The sequence below is a fragment of the Manis pentadactyla genome, chromosome Y, assembly GCF_030020395.1.
Source record: "Manis pentadactyla isolate mManPen7 chromosome Y, mManPen7.hap1, whole genome shotgun sequence".
In the NCBI taxonomy this organism is placed as follows: Eukaryota; Metazoa; Chordata; class Mammalia; order Pholidota; family Manidae; genus Manis; species Manis pentadactyla.
In genome coordinates this window covers 7,365,419-7,372,988 of record NC_080039.1, presented here as the reverse complement: position 1 = coordinate 7,372,988, position 7,570 = coordinate 7,365,419, and the positions used below count along the sequence as shown (strand labels likewise).

Genomic DNA, 7,570 nt, shown 5'->3' with positions numbered 1-7,570 from the left:
ATCCCTGGTTTTTAATTTAACAAGGATTTCATCAAATTGCAATAATTAGTAACAGACCACAGCAACCTACAAGTTTAAAATTAAAAACAAACCAAGTGGAAGCCTAAGACAAGTGTGCCTGTCTTAAAACCAGTTTCCAGGCCCACGTTCTCAAGACAAGACTACAACCATCTAAAACACCCCTTAGAAGCTAATTTAGTGAATCACTGACAGTTGAAGGTACAGGACAATTCACTTGTTGAGAATAATGTGTATTTCAGAAACATTAGCATACAAAAATGTTAGACAGAGACTGCTCCATGTTTTAAGCTTGACGAAAGTAAATCTTCCCTTAAAACATAAAACAATTTGTACCTGTATAAAACAGGAGATTAGCAGAGAAGCTAAAACACTAATAGACAAATTGTTATGAAGCCAGTACACTCACTGCCTTCCATCTTTCTTTACTAAAGTTGTCACATACTTGTACAACAAGGATTTAAGATCAAGGATGCAAAAACAAAACACAACCAGTTCCGTGTCTTATGAAGCACAAGCCTTAACTAGGTCACTGATTTGGAACTCATTAATATCATTCGTCTCGAGAACAGCACATTGAAGATATGATACCTTTTTTGAAATGGATTCCAGTCCAGTTCTTTCAGCTGTTACAGCAGCTCAAGTCCCAAAGTCTCCATATTTTTTGCCTGGGGTGTAACTCAAGGTTGGAAAGGACAAGCATTAATGATCTTAATATAAAGACTTTATAAATATTGAGACAATATAAATAACTTTAGTGGCAACCAAAGAATACACTTTAAATAGATGTTTGTCAGGTGAGAAACTGCAAAGCATTCATGATCAATTAGTCCTCAGAGAACTGACTCAGAAGAATCTTCTGGTCTTTAGGTAGATGAAAGGGAGAAGGCAGAAAGGCTGATGAAATACATCTCACAAAGTCAGAGACAAGGCAGGCCTGGAGAGATACAAGTCTAAAGACAAAAACTGAAAGATATAACAACAACTGGAAGTACAGGAGAATGAAAAAGTAAGTCTGGATCAAAGTTCCAGAAGGAAGTAAACAGACTTAAAAAAATGCAAACTAAAAAGAAACATTCTCAAGGGAAAACAACCAGATATGGTAGTACAAGCATTGCAGTATCTTACGATCAAATAACTTTTCAACTGGTCCCATCAATTCTTGCCATAAATTTGTTGTTTTGCAACCAAACTACCAGTGGAAGAAAACATACTAGAACAATCAAATGTCTGTTACTCTTTGCTGCCAGGAAAAAGTGAAAAGAAAATCACACTAATTTGAGCAATTTTAAATGCAAATTTTATTCACTGCTAACTGCAAAGAACACCAATTCAGTAGTGTGCAGTAGAACACTTACATAAATCCAGTATTAAACAGAGCATATGGGATAAATCTAAAGCAGAGCACCATGAGCCTTTGATATGGTTATCACAGAACACAACTCAGTTCAGACAATTAAGAAAGAATTCAATACTGCTAGTTACCCAGAAGCAAATGCTCTTGGTTTCATAAAAAAGCAGTTGTTGCACTTTTCATGGTTTAATATGGTATGTAATATCTGAACCAAGGATATAGTTCATGTGATTTATTCTTTTTGTCAGTTGGTACCATCAGCTAATACAAAGTTGACAAGCCTGCTGAAAGGAAAACAGTTGAGTACAATGAAGTATGCTCAGTATGTGGCTAGCTGCACATCCACCTCAATTTCCTTAACCACAACCCAGAGCAATACTCCTTTATTTTAAAGTACTATTTAAACCAGAAGATAAAATAATTTTAGAGACAAATATAATAGTAACCACTCTTACAACCTAACTCAAACACTAACATAAAACAATTTTTAAAAACCAGAACAGCAAGAAAAATGGCAGTGTTAAGAATGCTTCATACTGCTGAATCTTACATATTTTGAGATACATGATGAGAAGCTAATGGAGGTAAAGCAATATAGCCAACTGGCCCAGGTCTCATAGAACCATGAATATGACAAGAACCACCATATGCTGCACCAACTGGATGCCAAGGGACACCGTAAGGATAATAAGGCACAACAGGAAGGCAGGATTCAAAACCAAGCAAAGATGGCTGCCCAAAGGGATCTGACATCACTGGATATTGGACTGCTCCATGAGGCACAGGTGCAGGGTCAGCATTTGGAAAAGTATCTGAAATAAAGAATGTAAACAGTATGCTTTATATACAAAAATACACAAAACAACAACATAAATGGATGATCTTACAGGTAAAAATAAAATTTATCACTAAATATAGGAAAGATCACAACAATTATGGTGGGAGCACTTTAGATATCAGCGTTGGTAATTTGAGAGGTTATCAGAAGATTGTATGAAAATTTCCTTAAAAAAGTGTGTGTTGTGTGTATATAATGTGTCAAATATATTCTACCTAGAGAAAACTCTCTCTCTGGGATCATATAAGTACCAAAACAGACTAGATGCTACTTTCTCTAGAGTCCTTCTAGTCAATTCAATTCTTTTAACAGTCAGTTGCAATTAAGTTATTCAATAGCTTTCAGTGTAATGCATATCATCCAAATAACTATTCTGTATTTCTTAAGCAATTAATAATTCAGATGTCTAAAGTAGTGACTGTGGCATCTGCATCTTACTTCACTAATGGACAGTGACTGCAATGGGGTAAGGGGGGGACTTGATAAAATGCGTGAATGTAGTTATGACATTGTTTTTCACATTAAACCTTCATAAGAGTATGTATTAATGATACCTTAATAAAGAAAACTTGGGTGTCTATACCATCTAGCCTACACTTTAAGGTAAAGGTCTAAAGAGCACCCTAAAAGACCAACAATTTAAGTGTCATGTCTTGAATGTCATAAAGATATTAGCCTAAGTTTCATTTTACAGCACTTGAGCTACCTTAAGTCAGTTTTAGTGGACACAGACGCTGTTCTGACCCTGCTATAGTGAGTATATAAATAGTAACAAAAAGGAGTCCTTCATTACTTGGGATAACATAGATTAGCTCATTCTGTGAAATTAAGACTGCCAAGGTCTCATGGTTTACTACAATTGAAAATTTATAAATGGTACATGGTACAAAAATACATTAAAGGTTGAAACTTAAAAATTTTTATTACCACAGGCCACATCACACCACCAGACTAGGAATAAGATTCCATAAGGCTAACGTTCCAAAACCATTAGTATGTTTTAAAATAAAAAGGGAAGGAAGGATATTCATATTCCTCACATGACCCTGACACAGTATACTTATGCGTTTAGTATATAAATACAGGGTATCTCTCTCATTTAGTTCTTAGAACAATCCTGGCAAATCAAGTATTTCCCATTTTACAGATAGTTAGGGAGGTTAAGTAACTCAGCCAAGATCGCCACCATCAAGCGAGCAGTGCTGGATGGGGAACAGATTTGGTTAGGTTAGTCTACATCCTTTCTTCCACCTCCTGCTGACTCTTTCCAAGGGCAGTCCAAAGATCCTGTTCTCAATCCTTCATATTGCCTCCTCACGTTATACTGTGAACTCATAGACAGAGCAACCATCTTTATGGTGTGGTACAACAGTCTGAGGATTCCTTTACATACTTAAAAATTTAGGATCTGAAACAGCTTTTGCTTGTGTGGGTTATAACTATCAATATTTACTGTATTAGGAAATAAACTAAGAAAGTTAATATTATTTAATTCATGTAAAAATAAGCCCACTACTGGTAACACAAAATTTTTTTACAGAAAACGATTTTCCAAAACAAAAATTGAGACAAGTGGCATTGTTTTACACTTGTGCAAATCTCTAAGGTATGGCTGAATATAGACAGCTGGATTCTCTTATCTGCTTCTGCATTTAATCGATCATGATAATGTTGTTTTGGTTGGAGTATTTGAAGAAAATCTGGCCTCATACAGATTTGTAGTTGGAAAGAAGGGAAGTCTTCAAATAACTAGCCTTTCCAGGTAATTGTAGATAACTTCTGACACTACACCCAAACTAGGTAAGTGGTAGTTTTTTAAAGGTCGGTAGCAATGTGGACTTTTTGTACTCTGTCAGTATTAAAATACAGTTTTATCTTGTACTTTTGAGAGATGTTACAAAATCATGCACAGGTGACATTATACATTGGTAAAAGAGAAAATATTATTTCACTGAGATATACCGATATCCCAAATGTTGACACACTTCATTATACAGTGTAAAAAAATGACATTCATTAATAGACCCATCTATCTTATTACGAGAGTTAAGTACTAGGAAGCTGTCAAACTCATAGTGGAAGACAAGTTTTCAAAAATTTTAATTTTTATTCAAAAACTGTAACTGTTACCTTGGACCACAAATACTACCAGTAGTTTTACTTGAAATGACAGGCTCACATTGTTCATTTGAGAAAATGTCTGCCAGAACCCCAAGTCTGAATAACCATAGTCAGTCCATCATTTTTTCAAGTAAAAATAGTGTTCTATGAAAAAAGCTAGTTCAGATCAGAACTCAACCTCACAAATCCTTTTAAGGTAGTCATCAATATGCAGAGTGCTTATTACTACTTACCATTTTGTTACACAGAATAGGTACAATTATTCAATGATAAACATTTAATAGAAATAAGAGTATCTTTGATGAAACAAAAAATAAAACTGGCATTTTTTTGTATTATGGGTGTGGGAATGAACAAGATACTGATTACTAGCACACAGTTTCATTGCTCCCGCCTTAATTTGGGGCTTAGGCACCAGCAGTTTTACCCACCACTGATTTTTGCACCCTCGGTGCAAATACAAGTCAGTGAAAGAGACCATTAAAATCTGTGTATGATGATGAATACTTTGGGCCTCATGGATCCCTTAAAAGGGTCTCACAGACCCTAAAGGACATGCATAGCATGCTTTGAGAAACACTGCTCTGGTATATAGACCTAATGAAATACCTGAAGACTATTATTTACAATAAAATCTAATTGGCTTTCTTGCAGGCAATCTTACTATATACTCACCACTTGCTGATGCTTCTGCCTGTGTGCCATCTTGGCTCTCCACCTCACTGTACAACTGAGAACTGGTTTGGTCTGCCAGAGAAGGTGTCTCAGTATAGCCTGGATAATTCTGCACATGAAGCTGCCGCTGCTGGTGCATATATGGCACATAGACCAAGGAGTGCCAGTAGTTGTGGTGATAGCACTTAGATAAGAGAGGGAAAACACACATACTTTACGGTTACCTTTTCTTAAAATAGTATGGTTACTCACTTAAAAAAAAGTTGGGCCATGATTTTTAGGTGGGGTAGCAATGACTTTTTGACCTAAAAGATATGACATTTAGTAAATCTATTCTCTATTATAACTTTTAGGATATTTTCCAGTGTCCCAATCTCATAGTTGAACCTAGAAATTCTTTTAAGAGAGCATCCTAATTAGAGATACACACAATGACCTGTATACAAAGATGTCTTTTATAGCATTATATTTAAAAGCAAAAAAACAATGAACAACACAACTATTTGACAACAGGAAATGGAATGATGAATTCAAATAGAGGCAATATGAAAATGCTGTAATAGAAAAAAAGTACTCACATTGTTAACTTAAAAATTTGTAAGATTGTATAGCAGCGCGTATTTTGTAAAAAAGGATATAAGCTGTAAGGAAACATCAGTGTACAGTGGTTATAATTTGGCTGTTATAGCATTTCTGAAATTAATGACAATGAATGCTATTACTTTTAATATGAAAAATCATTAAAATATCTATTCTGCATTTATTTGCATTCCCATGATGTAAAATGCAGAATATTTTAAAATGCCATAACTTGTGGAATGAGTTACATTTCCTTATGTGACTATAATAAACTAACATAACCGAAGGGGAAAATAGTTTATTTTTCAATTCTTGAAACTACATTTAAGAAATATAGTCCTGAAGAACAAAACACACTCTACTACTCAATTTAAAAATGTGTGACAATTGGAGAATATAGTTTTCTGGAAATGGTATGTCCAAAGTTTTAGAGAAATCCACGTTTGGGAATATGAACTATTCTGAACATTATCCAGGAGACTGGATCATTCACCAGACCTTAAGATGTATTATTCCTTTTCAGGAAATACGCCATCTTGTTGTATCAGAAGTCAAGTGTATTTCAGGGAGAAAATGATGGCTGAAATGATAAAAGAGGTCTTTCCTGAAATCAGAAACACCTGTCAGTGATATTAACATATCAGTCAGTAACCGCCCTTCAACAATTCAGGGTAGTGAAATCAGTGTTTGGCAATTACGTATGTATATGAACACTTTAAAAATAATAGAGCTCTTTAAATGTCTTTGAATTAGTCTGATTACTTTTCCAATGAAATGCAGAAATAGTCATAAAAATGTTTTAAGTATGGAAAAATAATCCATTTGTTATTTTGAGACAGAACAACATAATGAAGGATTGGCGTATATTAAATGTGGAGGCCAATATATGCCAAAGCTAGGGTGCTTAGAGCCCCTACTCACCATAATTTAACAACTATTTTTAAGAGAAACTGAAGCACTATGAGGCTAAAGTAGAAAACTGACCTGCATCACCTTCAGAGATACATTATGAAAGACAGGAATTAAACTTTTAGGCCCCTGTCAGTATTCTTGGCTATTAAAGTTCAAGAGTCTGCTTATCAAAACAGCTTCATTTTTAATAGAACAGACTTTATCAAAGCAATTTTAACATGACTCTTACCTGCAATCCCAAATTGAAATAGTACTGCAGAACTTCCATATCTAAAATTAAAAATTTTAATTTTAGTGATTACATGACATAAGCAATTAGAACACTTAGAAGCTTTTCTTTGAGTACTAAGGTAGATACCTTATCAACACATTAACATCACCCTCAATTCTCCCTTAGTAAATGTAAATGACTACTTACCTATCACTATAGAGACCATTTTCTGATCCAAAGTTTAATTTACCAAATACGTATTTTATTTCTATTCTTAATATTAGGCAGACATTACAGGAGTGCCACGTTGGCTAATATTTAGAAAAAATACAGTAGAGGTATTTTCATGCTTGTCTCAAGACTAAAATTTTACTTTAATACAAATCTACTACATAAGCAATCATATTGGTCCTCTATTAATGGAGCTCCACACTGTACAAATGAATGCTCTCCCAATGCTAAGATGGAGAGGGAGAAGGGAATTAAGGGGCACTATAATTCACAGTCACAGTATAGGTAGGTCATGGGGAAGGCAATACAGCATGGAAAAGACAAGCAATGACTCTATAGCATCTTACTACACTGATAGACAGTGACTGCAATGGTGGGCGGTGGTGTGGACTTGATAATACAGGTGAATGTTGTGTTCATGTGGAACCTTCATAAGATGGTGTATCTATGATTCTTCAAAAAAATATCATGAGCAGTATTATTCACAATAGCAAAAAAGTGGAAACCCAAATGTCAATAAACCAACAGATAAAAATGCAGCATATCCATACAATGGATTATTCAGCCACAGAAAAGAATGAAGAATAGATACATGCTACAATCATGGATGACTTTTGAAAACACTATACTA

General features: G+C 34.7%; 1 pseudogene; it reads right to left on the bottom strand.

Moving 5' to 3' along the window:
* Positions 1 to 1,918: 1,918 nt before the first annotated feature.
* The window catches only part of LOC130682200 (putative bifunctional UDP-N-acetylglucosamine transferase and deubiquitinase ALG13), a 123,423-nt pseudogene continuing 117,771 nt past the window's right edge, over positions 1,919 to 7,570 (bottom strand).